Source organism: Triticum urartu, chromosome 7 (assembly GCF_003073215.2).
Source record: "Triticum urartu cultivar G1812 chromosome 7, Tu2.1, whole genome shotgun sequence".
In the NCBI taxonomy this organism is placed as follows: Eukaryota; Viridiplantae; Streptophyta; class Magnoliopsida; order Poales; family Poaceae; genus Triticum; species Triticum urartu.
The window spans coordinates 60,088,136-60,107,438 of NC_053028.1; positions in this window are offsets into that span (position 1 = coordinate 60,088,136).

Consider the following 19,303-nt stretch of genomic DNA (forward strand, 5'->3'; position numbering starts at 1 on the left):
GGATTGCCATGCAACGGATGCACTAGAGCAATGAATATATGAAAGCTCAACAAAAGAAACTAAGTGGGTGTGCATCCAACTTGCTTGCTCACGAAGACCTAGGGCATTTGAGGAAGCCCATTGTTGGAATATACAAGCCAAGTTCTATAATGAAAAATTCCCATTAGTATATGAAAGTGACAACTTAAGAGACTCTCTATCATGAAGATCATGGTGATACTTTGAAGCACGTTTGTGGAAAAATGATAGTAACATTGCCCCTTCTCTCTTTTTCTCTCTCTTATTTTTGGGCCTTTCCTTTTTTTGTCCTTTCTCTTTTCTTTTTTTCAAAGAACTTTCCTCACATGGGACAATGCTCTAATAATGAAAATCATCACACTTATATTTACTTTACAACTCAAGAATTACAACTCGATACTTAGAACAAAATATGACTCTATGTGAATGCCTCCGGTGGTGTACCGGGATATGCAATCACTAGTAGAAAAAGGGTCAAACGTGAAGCACATTAGTGCCGGTTTGAATTTGAGCTGGCACTAATGTGTGCATTAGTGCCGGTTCCAACGGCTAGCCGGCCGCTCTAATTAGTACCGGTTCGTGGCGAACCTTTAGCACTGGTTCGTGCCACGAACCGGTACTAAAGAGAGTGGTGGCAGGATGTTGTCAGTCCGGGGCCCCACCAGCACCTTTAGTACCAGGTCGTATCATGAACCGGTACTAAAGGTCGTCCTACATAGACCCTTCGTCCACCCGAGCTCGCTCTGTTCTTCCCCCTTCCCCTCTCCCCTCTGTTCTTTTCCCTCTTGCTCTCAAGCTCATCACACATTTTGCCCAATTTTTTTCTAGATTTGAAGGCCCCCATCCATTCAAATGATCACAAAGGTTAGCAACTAGGGATGGCAATGGGTCGGGTTTGGGGCGGGTGGAGCTGGTCCAAATCCAACCCATGACCCACCTTCCTACCCTCTACCCATCCACCAAATTATGCATGGGCAAAACTTGTGCCCATGTCCAAATCCACTGGATACCCACATACCCATGGAGCTCCATGGGCATAGAAAAGTCAGCATGAAGCCTTCCCAAAGAGCAAATTAACTCATCATCATTCACTCACAAATGACAACATAAGCTACATGCATAAGTAGGCAACAAGTAATACGATGAGTCCTTAAGTGTGACATACCAGAGGTTGATTCTTCAATATATAGCTCATGGAACAAGTTGCATATTTCCTGCCATTTCCCATTGATTCGCTCTTTCTACTATCACTGGCATATGGCCACACATGTCATATGGGTATCCATTGGATATCCATGGAGCACAAACTATAACCTTGCCCAACCCGGCTGTTCGTGGGTATCCATATCCATGGACCCATGGGAGAAAATGTGCTCCATACCCTTGCCCAACCGGGTCGGGTATCCATGGGTATCCAGATCCGTGGATAAAATTGCCAACCCTATTAGCAACTTTGTCCTTTCATCTCTCATTGCTAGATTAGCTCGTGCAATGCTTTATATAGTGATTGATTTTTGAGTTTAGTAATTTGGGAGGAATTATATATATGTGCTAGTATTTGATTTATATTCAATTTGAGGTCAAAAATAACACTTAGTTTGCATATGTAGGTGTGGTTTACTTAGTACCTTCTAAATCTCCGTCGTAACCACCATCGATCGCTCGCAACGTCCCGTCGCCGGCACCACCTTGTGGTGAGCCTCTTGTTCATGAAGTTTTATAGAAAAAATTGATGTTTGTGTGATTTGGATATATAGTTACTCGTATAATTATCTTACCCATATGTTGTTTGTTATACATAGTGCCATGGTTTTGATATCCGTCCCCATCGGCCCTCGTCCGAGTTATGATTCAGATGTGGTATATTCTCTTTTAAAACTATTCATTGCATTTCGTGTTTATGACAAATTATGCCCATCAAGTTGACATAGATATTTGTACGTAGGAGGTAGTTGAACCGGAAATTCCAACCGACCCTATTGTCGAGAGGTTAAATTAAGTAGAAAGAGAAAACGAGGATTTGAAGGAAAAATTGAAAAGAATTGAGGGGGAGAAGATGGAATTGGAGTTGCATGTTGCCGATGTCGTCGATGATCACAAGATTAAGATGGAGAACATGCGCTTGAAGATTAGAAAGATTAGAAAATATGCCATTCATAGTGAGGCTTGGTATCATTATGCTGTTGGATCAATTGTTACCTTAGTTGCGATCTTGATCGCATTTGTTGTTGCATTTAAATTCTTTAGCTAGAGAGTTATTTGTTTGTTGCATTTAAGTGTTGTATGATATTTATGTATGAACTTTATGTATTGTATTAATTTGGTGTTTTTGGTGCTGTGTATTGAGGATGAGCCGACAATGGATGTACGATGACCGATGCTCTCCCGAGTTCATTAATGGCGTGCGTACTTTTCTACTTGCGGCTGAGGCAAACAAGCGGGAAGATGGTTTTATGCCTTGTCCATGTGCTGGCTGTAAGAATGGTCACAATTACTCTACGTCAAGAACCATTCACGTCCACCTGTTTGAGTCCAGTTTCATGCCCCACTATAATGTTTGGACCAAGCATGGAGAAAGAGGGTTATGATGGAAGACAATGAAGAAGAAGAGGACGGCGACAGCTATCCTGGCCATGGGTTCCCTGAATACGATGATAAAACAATGAGGGAAGAAGCTGAGCCGGTAATGCGGGAAGAAGCTGAGCCGGCAATGCGGGAAGAAGCTGAAGAAGAGGCATCAGATGAGCCCATTGATGATCTAGGTCGGGTCATTGCCGATGCAAAGAGAAACTGCGCAAGTGATTTGGAGAAGAAGAAGTTGCAGTGCATGTTAGAGGATCACAAAAAAATGTTGTACCCGAATTGCGTAGGTGACAAGAAAAAGCTGGGCACCACACTGGAATTGCTGCAATGGAAGGCAGAGAATGGTGTATCTGACAAGGGATTTGGAAAGTTGCTGGTAATGATAAAGGATATGCTTCCAAAGGACAACGAATTGCCTGAGAGTACGTACGAAGCAAAGAAGGCTGTCTGCCCTCTAGGGTTAGAGGTGCAGAAGATACATGCATGCCCTAATGATTGCATCCTCTACCGCGGTGAGTACGAGGATTTGAACGCTTGCCCAGTATGCGGTGCATTGCGCTATAAGATCAGCCGCGATGACCCTGGTGATGTCGAGGGCGAGCGCCCCAGGAAGAAGATTCCCGCCAAGGTGATGTGGTATGCTCCTATAATACCACTGTTGAAACGTTTGTTCCAAAACGAAGAGCATGCCAAGGCGATGCAATGGCATAGAGAATACCGTAAGAAAGACGGAAAGTTGAGAGTACCCGCTGACGGGTCGCAGTGGAGAAAAATCGAAAGAAAGTATGAGAAGGAGTTTGCAGATGACGCAAGGAACGTATGGTTTGGTCTAAGCGCAGATGGCATTAATACTTTTGGGGAGCAGAGCAGCAACCATAGCACCTGGCCTGTGACTCTATGTTTGTATAAACTTCCTCCTTGGTTGTGCATGAAGCGGAAGTTCATTATGATGCCAGTGCTCATCCAAGGCCCTAAGCAACCCGGCAATGACATTGATGTGTACCTAAGGCCATTAGTTGAAGAACTCTTACAACTGTGGAATGGAACATGTGTACGTGCGTGGGATGAGCACATGGGGGAAGAATTTGACCTAAAGGCGTTGCTGTTCGTGACCATCAATGATTGGCCTGCTCTCAGTAACCTTTCAGGACAGACAAACAAGGGATACCGCGCATGCACGCACTGTTTGGACGATACCGACAGTATATATTTGGCTAATTGTAAGAAGAATGTGTACCTAGGACATCGTCGATTTCTTCCGAGCAGGCACCCCGTAAGAAAGAAAGGCAAGCATTTCAAAGGTGAGGCGGATCACCAGATGAAGCCTCGCCACCGTACTGGTGCTGATGTACATGATATGGTCAAGGATTTGAAGGTGGTCTTTGGAAAGGGTCCTGGTGGACAACCTGTTCCGAATGATGCTGACGGACGCGCACCCATGTGGAAGAAGAAATCTATATTTTGGGACCTGCCCTATTGGAAAGACCTAGAGGTCCGCTCCGCAATCGACGTGATGCACGTGACGAAGAATCTTTGTGTGACCCTGCTTGGCTTCTTGGGCGTGTATTGGAAGACAAAAGATACACCTGAGGCACGGGAGGAGCAGCAACGTATGCACGGAGAAGACGGCATACATCAGGGTCATGCAAGCTACGCTCTTACCAAAGAAGAGAAGGAAATCTTCTTTGAATGCCTGCTCAGTATTAAGGTACTGTCTGGCTTCTCGTCGAATATAAAGGGAATAATAAACATGGCAGAGAAAAAGTTCCAGAACCTAAAGTCTCATGTCTGCCACGTGATTATGACGCAACTGCTTCCGGTTGCATTGAGGGGGCTTCTACCGGAAAACGTTCGATTAGCCATTGTGAAGCTATGTGCATTTCTCAATGCAATCTCTCAGAAGGTAATCGATCCAGAAATCATACCAAGGTTAGAGAATGATTTGGTGCAATGTCTTGTCAGTTTCGAGTTGGTGTTCCCACCATCCTTCTTCAACATCATGACGCACGTCCTAGTTCACCTATGTGAAGAGATTAACGTTTTGGGTCTTGTATTTCTACACAATATGTTCCCCTTTGAGAGGTTCATGGGAGTCTTAAAGAAATATGTTCATAACCGTGCTAGGACAGAAGGAAGCATCTCCAAGGGCCATGAAAATGAGGAGGTCATTGAGTTTTGTATTGACTTTATTCCTGACCTTAAGCCGATTGGTGTTCCTGAATCACGGCATAAGGGCAGACTGGATGGAAAAGGCACGCTAGGAGGGGAACAAATAATATGTATGGACGGACATTCTCTCACTGAAGCACACTACATAGTTCTACAGAATTCCGCCTTGGTGGCTCCGTATATGGATGAACACAAGAATTTGCTACGCTCCAAACACCCGGAGCGGTCTGATGACTGGATTACACGTGAACAAACGAGGAGTTTCGCCAGCTGGTTGCAGACACGTACCATGCATGACGCCTCTATTGAAGATGGCCTGTACTTGCTGTCCCAGTTACCATCTTCGAATATAATGACTTTCAAAGGGTACGAGATAAATGGTAATACATTTTACATGATGTCCCAAGATAAGAAGAGCACCAACCAAAACAGTGGTGTCCGCTTTGATGCAGAAACCAAGACGGGAAAGGAAACATATTATGGTTATATACAGGACATATGGGAATTTGACTATCGACGTGGTTTGAAGGTCCCTTTGTTTCGGTGCAAATGGGTCAATATGACACGAGGCGGGGTAACGGAAGACCCGCAGTATGGAATGAAAATAGTGGATCTCAACAATCTTGCGTATGCAGACGAACCATTCGTCCTAGCCAATGATGTGGCATAGGTTTTCTATGTGAAGGACATGTCTACGAAGCCGAGAAAAAGAAAAGATAAGGAAGCGAATGCATCGTACGATGAGCCAAAGCGGCACATAGTTCTTTCTGGGAAGAGAAACATCATGGGAGTGGATGACAAGACAGACATGTCAGGAGATTATGAAAAGTTTGATGAAATTGCTCCATTCACAGTGAATATTGACCCGAGCATCCAGTTAAATGATGAAGATTTTCCATGGCTACGACGCAAAGGGACACACGCGAAGAAAAAGTTTCACACCCAAAGATCTGGGATGTGATCGGCTTCACTATCATCAATTTCTTCTGTGTTTCACACCCAGGAGGGAATCTCTGTAATAGTTAGGGTAGCTAGTTATGTGTTTTGGCATTTGAAACGCGAAGAAATTTTATGTGCAAGCCAATTCTTTCATGCATTTACTGATTTTTTCAGCTAAATGACCCTGAAATTGAAAAGCATTTCAAATGAACTCAGAAAAGGTTGAAAGTTGGCATGGTATCATAATTTCACCCACATAGCATGTGCAAAAAAGTAGAGAGGGTTACCGCAAAAACTGGATGCACTTCGTGTACAAAATGGACAATCTCTTTCGAAGTATCAGGGTTTCGGACGAAAACTCATCCATTACAAAGGCATTTCATTTTTTAAATAACCTAAACATTTCCAAATTGAATATAAAGATAAAACACACTAATATTAAACATAAGAAAAAAGAATCACTGAAAATCTATTTTCAAAGTTAAGTTATTCACAAACTAGTGATTCACACAAATTTCAAATAATTCAAAATTTAAACTATTCAAATTTGTAAACTACCGGTACTAACAGAAAGTTTGTAATTTTTTGTACCTACAGGAAAAAATTTTACAAACAAACTCTAAATACAGCAAAAACAACTCTAAAATAAGTAAAACAAAAATAAATAAAGCAAAAAAAGTAAGAAAAAAAGCCCACCTACTGGGCCACAGCGGCCTGCATACGACTAGAAACCCAAATTCTAGTTGGGCCAGGATGCAGGCCCGCTAGCCCAGTAGGACCAACAGGGCATCGCAGAAGAGGTAGGCCTAGAAGGCCTGCTTAAGAGAGGAGCTCGAGACAGCAGCAACAGCGGGGCTTATAAGCAGGTGCGAGTGCCCCTCGGCTAGCGAGGTGGGACTAAACTTTTGCGCCCCTCGCCTGGCAGCGCACACCCTTTAGTACTGGGTCGTGGCTCCAACCGGTACTAAGGGGGGGGGGGGCTTTAGTACCGGTTGGTGCCACGACCCGGTACTAAAGGGGGTGCGGTTCCCGCCGCTTCGCCTGGCCAAAACAGACCTTTAGTACCGGTTGGTGGCTCCAACCGGTACTAAAGGTGGGTTCTATATAAGAAAACAGTTCAAAAAAAATTGTCAGTTTCTCATCTCTCCCTACTTCTTTCTTAGAAATGTTACACACACACATTGTTATAGAATTGTTAGCAATATTAGAAATGTTAGTTTTAGTTATAGAAATGTTAGTTATATAGAAATGTTAGTTATATAGAAATATTAGAAATGTTAGTTATATAGAAATGTTTTTTAGTTATAGAAATATTAGAAATGTTAATGTTAGTTATAGAAATATTAGAAATGTTAGTTTTAGTTATAAAATTTAGAATTTGCATATATGAAATCACAATCCATCATTTAAAAAATGTTACTTTACTTTTGCGGCATATAGTATTTGTTGTCGACGATGCCCGGCCCGCATCCTCGCCGTCGACCCGTTCACGACGACGTCCGTCGACCCGTGCTCGCGTGGACTGGGAGGTGCTACCTTCAGGGGCGCGACGCTTGGTGAGGAACCCGGCCCCGGGTCCCATCGTCGACTCTCATCTCCTTCGGTGGCGTTTGCGTGGGCCACTTTCGGTGCGGAGGGAGCCGGCCCCGCCGGAGGTGGTACGTCGCTGTGTCAGGGAGGAGGACGAGCACATCCATCGCTACATGGCTGCTATGGACGTCAGGTTCTCCAATACCTAGCAGGTTCTTTTGGGAGATCACCCGAGCTATGATCCAGTGATGGTTCCTTCTCTTTGGGTGTCCACCACCCGCACCTCAGGAACCGCGAGTGGCCTAGATTACTCTGTAGTATTCGATCTTTATTAGCTTGCTAGCTAGCTAGCTAGTGATGTATTCGATATTATATCTATTATTCGAGACGATGTATTCGAGATTATATCTATTATTCGAGACGACGTATTCGAGATTATATTCAATGATGCTTATTATGTACTATGATTGATTCAGTTTTTCCTTATTAATTGATTGCATCCATGCATTGTAATTTGAATATATTTCTTTTGGATTAGTTAAACAAAACCTATGGCGGACAATACCGGCAGAGAGGGAGAAGAGGCCCTATTCAATATCATACGCAATCGTCGCGGGCTAGATGATGATCAGAATGAAGAAGATTATGACAGCTCCGAATATCTAAACAACACCGAGGAGGGTGATATGATATTCGATCGCGACGACCGAATTGATGAAGTCATGAACTATGAACATGACGAAGAAAATGTTGATCTTGAAACAACAAAGACTGGCGAGGTATATATATTTATATAAGCAGGCATCTGTTGATCATCACATGTTTTAAATGACTTGAAGATATATTAACGAATCGATCTTTCTTCTTTCAGCCATCCAGATCGAGCAAATCTTCAGGCAACAGGAAACGAGGCCCGAACAAAAAGTTGAAGGAGGGCATAAAGTACAATATCGAGGCCATCAAACCTAATGGAGAACCATTAGCACCTAAGAAGATTGCGGACAAGTTCATTCGTCAGTGTGGAGTTCTTGTGAAGGACCAACTCCCGATCTCCCTTCAAGAATGGAGAGAGCCAGCAAAGCCACGTCCAGGAGTTACTTTTGTCGACGACAGACAAAAACTTCTGCTTTGGGAAACGCTCATGGAACATTTCACCCTACCAGATCATTTCACAGATGCAGATGTGGAGAAAGTCAAGGACGCTGCTCTTACGAAGATGGCGGTTGCATTCAAGAACCACAAGATTCGTGAATGGCCCAAGTACGTCAAGGGAGGAAGGAAGACTCCGGTATTCGAGGGAACACTAGAGAAGCAAAGTGCTCATTGGGACGATTTCGTGAAATTCAAGGATTCAGAATTATCTAAGGAACGGTCAAGAATAAACAAGGCCAATGCCGCAAAAAAGGATAAGTTCCATAAGCTGGGGCCAGGTGGCTATGCGGTGGGAATGCCTAAGTGGGATAAGTATGAGAAAGAGATGCTGGATGCAGGTGTCACTCCAGAAACATTGAGCTGGCCCCCCAGGTGCAGGACTTGGTTCTATGCGCATGGGGGGGAGTTGGACCCAAAGACAGGCAAAGTTTCGAAGAAGGCATGTCTAGACGGAGCCGAAGATAAGATACTTGTTGCAATAGAAGAGGCTCGATCGGGGGTGTTCGAGCCCAACAGAGAGAACGACGAGCTTACGCGTGCCCTGGGAAATCCTGAACACCCGGGAAGAACACGAGGCATGGGTTCTATGCCGTGGTATGAGGGGTTTTCGGACTGGAACGCTGACTACAGAACCCGTGCGAGAAAGAAGATTGCGGAGGAGAAGAAGAGGAAGATGGAGGAGGAGCAGAGGAAGCTAGACTATGAACGCCTTCAAGGCCTAGAATCAGCACACGCGGACTTGGCAGTCAAATTCCAGCGGCAGCAGGAGCAGATCGACTCACTTAGCCAGCAAAGGGGGTCTCAGCAGCTAGCAGATGATCCACCATTGGATAGCACCGTCCCATCCATGCCGAGAAGCAGCGTGGGTTCCGCCCCGGGCGACGCATTGCTGGATAGCTACCCAGTGGATGACATCATGGAGAACACTAACTGCGAGCTACACTTCAAAATGAAGAACATATCCATGAAGGTGGTGGACACCCTTGCTTTTACAAATCCCCCCGAGGCAACCTTCCATTGCAACCCGATTCCAGCGGGCTATGCTCGTGTCTTGGTTGATGAGGTGGTGGACCAATATTCCGGGCTAGAGCTTGACATTCCTGGAGGTGACGATGAGCACACACTGGGAGAGGCCAACCATCGTATCATCCTATGGAGAAAGGATTGCATCATCTTTTGAAGGCCACCGACGCCGCGTCATCTGACTCCTCGTCGAAGTCCGCCACTGAGTCAGCAGACTCCCGCTCCTCCAAGTCCACCAACGCGTCAGGCCACTCCTCCTCCAAGTCCAGCACAGCTTCAGGCCAGTCCTCCTCCTCCAAGTCCGGCAAAGCGTCAGGCCACTCCTCCTCCAAGTCCGGCACAGCTTCAGGCCACTCCTCCTCCTCCAACTCAGCCACATCAGCCGTCTTCGCCGCCTCAGCAATCACGGAAGAGAGCCGCCTCAGCTATGGTGCGTAGCGGTACAAGTCGAGGTAGTACTGGAGGTACAGGCGGAGGCAAGCGATTTCAATATGGTCCAAGCCTCGCGCCTCTTCCGCAGAGGCCTTACGACAAGTTCGAGGAGGAAAACGTAGCCATATCGAAGGCCGAGGTGGAAGCCCATTTTGCACTGAAACCGCCATCGCCGCAAAGGGAGAAAGTGCCTGTGGAAAAGATTGACCACTTCATTCGTATGGCTAGAGCACCAGCTCCCAAGCCTGTTGACACAGACTATGAGCGCCACATCAAGAAGTTAAATCGAGCACGTCTACAGAAAGAGGGGAGCTCGAGCTCGAGCAAATCAACTGGCAAAAGGAGCGGTAAAACCGTTCCCCAGCTGGGAGAATAGGCGGCGCAATCAATCCCCCCGCTTGTTGTGCCAACAACACATGAGAGTAGGCGCGCCCAATATTACTGTAGGCAAACCGTTAACATTCCCGGGGTGGGCGATGTGGTAATAACCGAGGAGCATATTGCGCAGGCTGAAGCGATCGGGATCACTGTTGGACAACTCCTCGATATCGAGCCCATGTCTCCGACTAGAGAGGAGGAAATAAAACGGAAATATGTCCGGGGCCAACCTTTGGTCGAGCCAGACGAGGTCAAGAACCTCCCAACGAGAATGTATGAATTGCATCGATGGTACATGGACATTACCAAGATTTCCAATCGAGAGTCCCTGATGGTGAATGTCAAGGAGGAGCATTACTACCATGAGAAAGCTCTGGCCGTTGAGTATTCAGAACTGTTTCAGCTATACAATCAAGACGCACTCAACAAATCTATCGTCAGTTGCTATTGTCTGTAAGTGATTTCTTTCTGTAATTTAACTCTCAAGCTAGCTGTAGTGATCATTTTGATCAATCATTACCTGTAATTATCCTCACTATATTCTTTTCTATGGTATTATGCAGGATGAAGATTTATGAAATGAAAAAAGGTGGACACTATGGCATTGGGTTCGTTGACCCAAATACCATTAATGAATACACATGGAAATTAGATCCATATCACGAAAAAAGTGTAGAGGAAAGCATTCTAGAGTTCTTCAAGCGCCTCAAATACAATGAAGATATACTACTTCCTTACAACTTCGAGTGAGTCACACTGTCTTGTACTACAAATTCTGTTTTTGCCTACATATGCCCGCTTAATTAAGACATGCAAACGTGTGTGCATGCAGATTTCACTGGATCTTGTTAATCATTAAAGTTGATGAAGGAACAGTTGAAGTACTAGACTCACTACTTAAGAAAGCAAGTGACTACACCATCGTGAAGGGGATAGTCAACAGGTAATTTCAATCATTATTAACTATATTATCTCGGCCTATTTAATTAGTTCGTCATTTCCTGATAACAACTATTTAATAACCCATTTATTCATTTTCTTTGTCGGCGGGCAGGGCTTGGGCAAAGTTCATCAGGGCCACTCCAGGCCCATGGAACCAAAATCTGAAATGGTATCGACCCCAGGTAAGTAATTAAGTAGTACTAGCTAGCTGCCATCTCTTTAATTATCATGCTTGATTAATTATTATCTGTTCAAATTCCATTCTCGTAAAGGCCCTGAAGCAGGCGCCGGGGAATAATCTGTGTGCATACTACGTTTGCGAGAACATTCGCATGATGGCGTCTGAAAGGAGCAAATCTCAACGACAGGAGTGGGTACGTTTGTCAAAACACTATTCATAATTTTTACACCATTATCGATATATAGTCACACACCTAATACACATGCATATTGATCTCCTTCTTAACAGTTCAAAGAGGTGCGGGAGAAGCTCCTAACAGAGGAGCGCATACAAGCAATTCAAGAGGAAATAGCGGGATTTTTTTGCTCGACCAGGTCATAGATCCCAAAGGAGAATACTATTACCCGCCACCGCCCCCATGAACCACTTCCAATTTTTATCGTTCTCCGAAGGCACCAATTAGGCTAATGCCACTGGCTCCGAAGGCACCAATTAGGAGAAATTGTATATATGTATACATGTGTGTATATATGTGTGAATTAATTAATGGTGGTTGTGAGACATTCGATGATATATATATATTACGATCGGTTCTACTAGAAATTCTATTTATATGTATGCATAACGTGTACAATATGTAGTATCGTAAAATACCAGCAAACAAAAAAGAATTAAATGGTAAACACAAAATTAAATGAAAAAGAAATCATAAACCCAAAACCCCCCCAACCTTTTAATAACGGTTGGTGACACCAACCGGTACTAAAGGGCTCCCTGCCCCCGAAGCTAGCTCGTGCCACGTGGTTGCCCTTTAGCACCGGTTCGTGCTAAACCGGTACTAAAGGGGGGGGGGGCTTTAGTGCCTACACTTTAGCGCCGGTTACGAAACCGACACTAAAGGGCATTACGAACCGATGCTATTGCCCGGTTCTGCACTAGTGAATGAATCAAGAGTGACATGTATGAAAGAATTATGAAGGTGGCTTTTCCACAAATACGATGTCAACTACATGATCATGCAAGGCAATATGACAATGATGGAGCGTGTCATAATAAATGGAAGGGTGGAAAGTTGCATGGCAATATATCTCGGAATGGCTACGAAAATGCCATAATAGGTATGTATGGTGGCTATTTTGAGGAAGATATAAGGAGGCTTATGTGTGATAGAGCGTATCATATCACGGGGTTTGGATGCACCGGCGAAGTTTGCACCAACTCTCGAGGTGAGAAAGGGCAATGCACGGTACCGAAGAGGCTAGCAATGATGGAAGGGTGAGAGTGCGTATAATCCATGGACTCAACATTAGTCATAAAGAACTCATATACTTATTGCAAAAATCTACAAGTCATCAAAACCAAGCACTACGCGCATGCTCCTAGGGGGATAGATTGGTAGGAAAAGACCATCGCTCGTCCCCGACCGCCACTCATAAGGAAAGCAATCAAAGAACACCTCATGCTTCAAATTTGTCACACAACGTTTACCATACATGCATGCTACAGGACTTGCCAACTTCAACACAAGTATTTCTCAATTCCATAATTACTCAACTAGCACAACTTTAATATTACCACCTTTATATCTTAAAACAACTACCAATAATCAAACTTCTCATAACATTTACTGCACTCTATATGAAGGGTTTCATTATACGCATCCCGGATGTCTATCATATTAGGACTAATTTCATAACCAAAGCAAATTGCCATACTGTTCTAAAAGACTCTCAAAATAATATAAGTGAAGCATGAGAGATCAATAATTTCTATAAAATAAAACCACCACCGTGCTTTAAAAAGATATAAGTGAAGCACTAGAGCAAAATTATCTAGCTCAAAAGATATAATTGAAGCACATAGAGTATTCTAATAAATTCCGATTCATGTGTGTCTCTCCCAAAAGGTGTGTACAACTTTGGGGGATTGTTCTTCGGTATGTGACTCCTCCAATGGTCCAATTAGTTTTTGTTCTAGTGCTTTATTTATTGCAATTTTTTGCTGCTTAGGTGACCCTGTTCTTGAGCTTGCATGTCAAATTTATGTGGTCAAAACTACTTTTAATGCATGATATAGCCTCTAGGCATTTGTAGGACTAGTTGCTATCAATCTTGTTAAGTTTGGTTCACTTTTATTTAGTGTAACTAAAAATTTCACAAATTTTTCAGAGGAAGATAAATGTTTAGGAAAATGTACCAAGGTGGTTCCTCAAGGAAGCAAGGACCAAGGCTCGCGATACATGAGTAGGACGATGAACCATCGAGGGAAGCTCAAGTGCGGCCTTGTGAATGGCCGTCAAAGGAGTTCATGGTTCAGGCAGGCATCAAGGATGAATTTGACGCGTATATGCGTAATGCTGATCTTGACGACTTCATGTCAGATAAGTGCTGGCAATACCGCTATTTAACCGATTCCTTTGTGAGAAGGTTTAAATTACATCCTCGCGCAATTCTCACACTATTTTATTTGATATTTATGATAAATCATGTACCATGGGCGTAGAAGATTTTAATATTTCTTGTAAACTCCCGCAGTGGGGCAATGTTAGTGAACCTCACCGTCGGAGTCAAAACCGGCGGATCTCGGGTAGGGGGTCCCGAACTGTGTGTCTAGGCCGGATGGTAACAGGAGGCAGGGGACACGATGTTTTACCCAGGTTCGGGCCCTCTTGATGGAGGTAAAACCCTACGTCCTGCTTGATTGATATTGATGGTATGGGTAGTACAAGAGTAGATCTACCACGAGATCAGAGAGGCTAAACACTAGAAGCTAGCCTATGGTATGATTGTATGTTATGGCTGTTGTCCTACAGACTAAAACCCTTCAGTTTATATAGACATCGGAGAGGGTTAGGGTTACACAAGGTCGGTTACAAAGGAGGAGATATCCATATTCATATTGCCTAGCTTGCCTTCCACGCCATGTAGAGTCCCATCCGGACACGAGACGAAGTCTTCAATCTTGTATCTTCATAGTCCAATAGTCCGGCCAATGGATATAGTCCGGCTGTCCGGAGACCCCCTAATCCAGGATTCCCTCAGTAGCCCCCGAACCAGGCTTCAATGACGATGAGTCTGGCGCGCAGTATTGTCTTCGGCATTGCAAGGCGGGTTCCTCTCCAAATTCTGTGTACCTGTTGAAATAGTGTCTGGTTTCTTGTGAATGTTGCACTCCTTGGCTTCCACGCCCAATAATGGCCACTTTCTACGTGTCGAGCGAACGTGAAGAGCCAGGGTGTTTTCATGTTTACCCCCCTAGCTGTGTGAATGAGCCACCTATTTAAAAAGACGAGGATTCAGATCCAAATCACACCATCCTCCCTTGGCGAGCCTTCATCGGAGCGCACCTGACAGAGATCCATTCCATCATGGCCTGTCGACGCAGCTCCGATGAAGGCCAATTAGTGATGCTTCAGACCAAGGGATTTCTTCCCCCAGCGTTCCTGGTCCCGGTTCGAGCCGGGCTTGCCACCTATAATGGCGGAGAGCAAGAGGAGAGCTTTCCCAATCCCTCCAAGGGAGAGTGGGTATGCCTTGTCCCTTATTTGGTAAGAGGGCTCAGATTCCCAATTCATCCGTTTCTCCGGGGGCTCCTGGAGTTCTACGGCCTTCAGTTGCACAACCTTACGCCTGCCTCCATGCTGCATATCGCGGGATTCATAGCCCTTTGCGAGTTGTTTTTGGGCTGTGAGGCTCATTTCGCTCTGTGGAAGAAGCTGTTCTGCCTTGTGCCCCGTTCTTAGAAGGGGTCAATATATCAAGTGGGCAGAGCCGAAGTGTGGCATATTGCCGGGACCGGATACCTGTTCGGGACCCCAAAGAAGACGTCCGAAGACTAGCCTTCAGAATGGTTTTATATAGAAGACGTCCCCCTCCCGGATCCTATTCGGATCGACCTTCCTGAGTTCGACAACGCCCCTCTGAAGAAGCGCCGTAGCTGGCGTCCACGGAGCTCCCTGGAGGAAGATGACAGGGACATTCTTTACCTGATTAGCCGGATAAGTTTTTTAGCTAGATCCGGATTGACCATGATCGAGGTCATGGCCATATGCATCATGCGGGGGGTGCAGCCGCTTCAGTATAGAGGCCACCCCATGTGGGATTTCAACGGGGAGGATGACGCCACCCGCTACGGCCGTAAAGGGCCGGGACTTTGTACAAGGGAGAAGAGGAGGAATTCCTTCGTGTCAACCCGCAGGGCGGATTTTCTATGTACAATCCTCCGAGCTGGGTAAGCGGAGACTTTTTCTCGCCCATCCGTTTCATATTTCCGCAGTTAAGTACTCAGTCTAGCGATTTCTATGCAGGAACTGCGCCAGGATGTAAGGGAGATAGACAACGCCCCTCCACAACCCGAGGACCCTGGACGGTCCCTTGACCCGGCCTCCCAAGAGGATCCGGACATATCTGTGGAGCTGATCGATGGGGTGTTTTACCAATTGAGCAATGATAATGCTTTGGTGGCCATTACGGCCGATTACCTTGGGCTAGTTCTAGCCTCACAGGTGACTGAGACCGAAGTCCCAGCACTTCAAAAAGGGATCCGTCCTTGCGTGTTTTTGATCGCCGTATAACAGCCGTGTTTTGCAGGGGAGGTCCTCGAGGAAGAAGGCCGAGCCTGCGGCGACTGGCCAACAAGGGGCCGCGAGGCCAGGCAGGCTGAAAAGACCCGCAGTCCGGATTGAGACACCGGCGCAGCGGTACAGTGCGCCGTCTTTATTGCAAGACATTATTCTCAGAGGCATATTAATGCCCACGCCTGCTTTTCAGGAAAAAGAGCGCTCACCGGACTATAGCCGGAGAGGCTACCAATCGCGCCTCCACAAGCCAGGCTCCAAGGCCGGATTCGGAGGCGGGAACGAATACAAGGCGTGTCGGAGTAATTGGACAAGGATACCCCGAAGACGGCGAGACAAGAATGCAAGACATCGGGGCTAGCAAAGCCCCTCAGTCCAACTACCTGGCCGGCGGCTGACTGCTGGCTGCTGACTGCTCCACTAGGCCGACTGCTGGCATCCGACTGCTGGCTGCTGACTGCTGGCTGCCGACTCCTCCACCAGGCCGACTGCTGGCTGCCGACTCCTCCGCTAGGCCGACTGCCCGAAATTAACTGCAGCCTGACGAGACACCGACGGGATGACCATACCACGATGTCATCTACAGTGTACCATGTCCCATGGGTACTGATTTATAAAGTACCACAGGGGACAAGCATGATATGCACCATGCCACTAGCCATGCCTACATAGCTTGGCTTGTAAGCTACCCAAGGTAGCTTACAACCAAAGCCACTACCACCCATGCCAACTCCTATATATATATAGGCACACATCCGTCCATCGGGGAATGGACACACTCACGCACACACACAAGCTAGCTAGGAATCCATCCATCCACTCCTACGGGAAAGCATGCCCAAGCACACCCATTAGGCCAAGAGCAACGACCACCATGCCACATGCATATACGAGGCCAGATGCCTATGGCACTGACCTCAGATACAGCTCCAGGAGCACTCTGTACCAGATATACCACATATACTCAGACATGCAGGAGTAGGGGTGTTATCTCTCCGGAGAGCCCCGAACCTGGGTAAACTAGCGCGTGATACTCACATACCCGTCCCTGGATATTCCGGCAGCAGTCTTGCCCTCACACGAAGCCACCTTGTGGCATATGTCGTTTTGCACCCCCCGTGAGAATACCATGACATTTGGCGCCCACCGTGGGGCGGTACTATGCTACCGCACTGCTGCTGGTTTCGCAGTCCGGGCGGGACCATCTTCGTCATCTCTGCCGCGACGTCGCCGTCGTCTCCTGGTAGCCCTCGAGGGCTCGACATCGACACGCCCTCGGAGCGGCCGCGAGGGGCGGCGCGTCCTCGCCGTCGGCCTTGCCATCTTAATCATCACTGCAACGTCGCCACCTCTCCGGCACCGGTCAAGGGCTCGACATCAGCACGCCCTCGGCGCGTCCGTGAGGGGCGGTGCGTCTTCGTCATCACCACCGCAACGCCGGCTGTCCGTTTGCATGCGCCGCACATGGGGCCTTGCTTTGGTCGGCCATGTCCGTCCATGCGCCGCTCGCGTCTGCTCCCCTCCGCGTTGTGCCTTGCTCTGGCCGAAGCACACATTTTCCACTCCATACCATCTACAAGCTAGCTAGATGCTAGTCAACAATGGTCAAACCATTGGACCTACACTACACAGATAGTTCCCAGATATTCCCCATACACCACCATGGCCGTGACTACCTCAGCATCACCGCCCAAACTGCTGCCTGCCTGTTCGCCTTGCCATGGCTGCTACCTCTGTCTGCAGCTCGTGCCGTCACCAGCAGCGGTGCTGAGGCCCGCGCAGGAGTCCCGCTGCGCGTCCTTGCTTCCGCTCGCCTCACCCGAGTCCGCGCCCGCACCTGGCTACGGCTTCCTGCGTGCCCGTGCGTGCGTAGCGCCGCGCCTGGCTCCCGCGGCCCGCGCGTCCGCGTGGCCCTTGCGGCTCTCGTCTGCGGCCGCGCCCTCCGACACACGCGTCCGCCTGCTCTCCCTCGTCCTCGCGCGCTCCATCCGCGTTGCCTGCTCCGTTGGGTCGCTGGCCGCCCCTCGGCCGCGCTCGGTCCCGATACCCCTGGCCGGCCGCCTTCTCCTTCATGTGCTGCTCTCCTCCTGCGGGCGAGGCCCCGTCCGCGCCCGGCCGCCTTTCGCCGCGCCTGCCGGCTCGCTGCTGGCTGGCCCACTCCGATGCCCTGACAGGCTCCTCCTCTGGCCGGCTTCGCCTGCCCGCCCGCTAGTGCGTCCGCGCCCTCGTCTCCCCTCGCGCCGCGCCTCCCTCATGGCCGGCCGCTGCCGCGTCCTCATCTGCCTCCGGCTAGCGCTTCCAGCTCGCCGCGTCGGTCACCGGCTCCGCTCTCGCGCGCCGGCCTCTGCCGCACTAGAGTCCAGCTGCTGCCGGGCTTCCGCTGTCCCGTGCCCGGGCAGGTCCGGCCTCTTCCGCTCCGACTCGCCGCAGCGGGCTCCGCGCCCGGTCACCTCCTGCGCGCCAGCGCCCCTGGGCGGCTCCGCCTCTGCCCCAGCCGGCGCCCCGCCCCGCGGCCGGCTATGCCGCGCCGCCTCGCGGCCGGCTCCGCCTTGCTCCGCTGGCTGGCGTCCGCCCCGTCGCTCCTCCCCGCGACTGGATGCCCCATGCCCGCCTGCCGGTTGCCGGCTGCGCCGCCTCCCGTCGTCAGGCTTGCTGTACCAGCCCGCACTCGCCGGACGCCTCCCACTCCAACCGACCGCTCCAACCGACTGCTCGAGATAAGCAAAGAAAAAGAAGAATCGGGCTGCTAGAAAAAGTCAAGGGTCCGGTTGGCAGGTTGTCTAAAAAACAGAAAGAAAGAAGAAGCCGACTGCCTGTTGGCCGCCTGGAAAAAGCGTGTCCGGCTGCTCACACTGACCAAGTCAACAGCCGGCTACCGGCTGCTGGGCGAAAAGAAAGAGAAAATGTTGGATGGAGAAAAGTCAGTCCGAGTGCCCAAGCAGGTAGAGGAAAGAAGGGCCCGGCTCCCCGCGTGGAGTCGGACAAAAAAAAGTGAGAGAGATGTGCGTTCGACAGCACGCAACCGGCTGGAATATGCGTCCTACTGCCAGATGTGCGTCCGACCGCTGACTGCCTGGCCGGCTGTAAAGAGCCCGACTGCTATGCCGGAGTCCGCCTGCCCGACCGGCTAACGAGAAAAAAAGAAGAAAAGAAAATATGTCTGTCTGTCCGTCCGCCTGCTTCGCCACTCGGACGGTCAGTCGTGACCTGCGCTGCCGGCTGTGTCAGGCTGGCTGGACTGCCTCCTTCTCCGACGACGCATCGAGCGTGTGCGCTGACGCGCCCCCGTGAAGAAGAAGACAAAGTAGTTGCCGGGAGATCCGGCCCGACTGCTCAGCAGTCGGCCCAGATCTTGGGGGCTACACCCAGCGGGCGCGCTG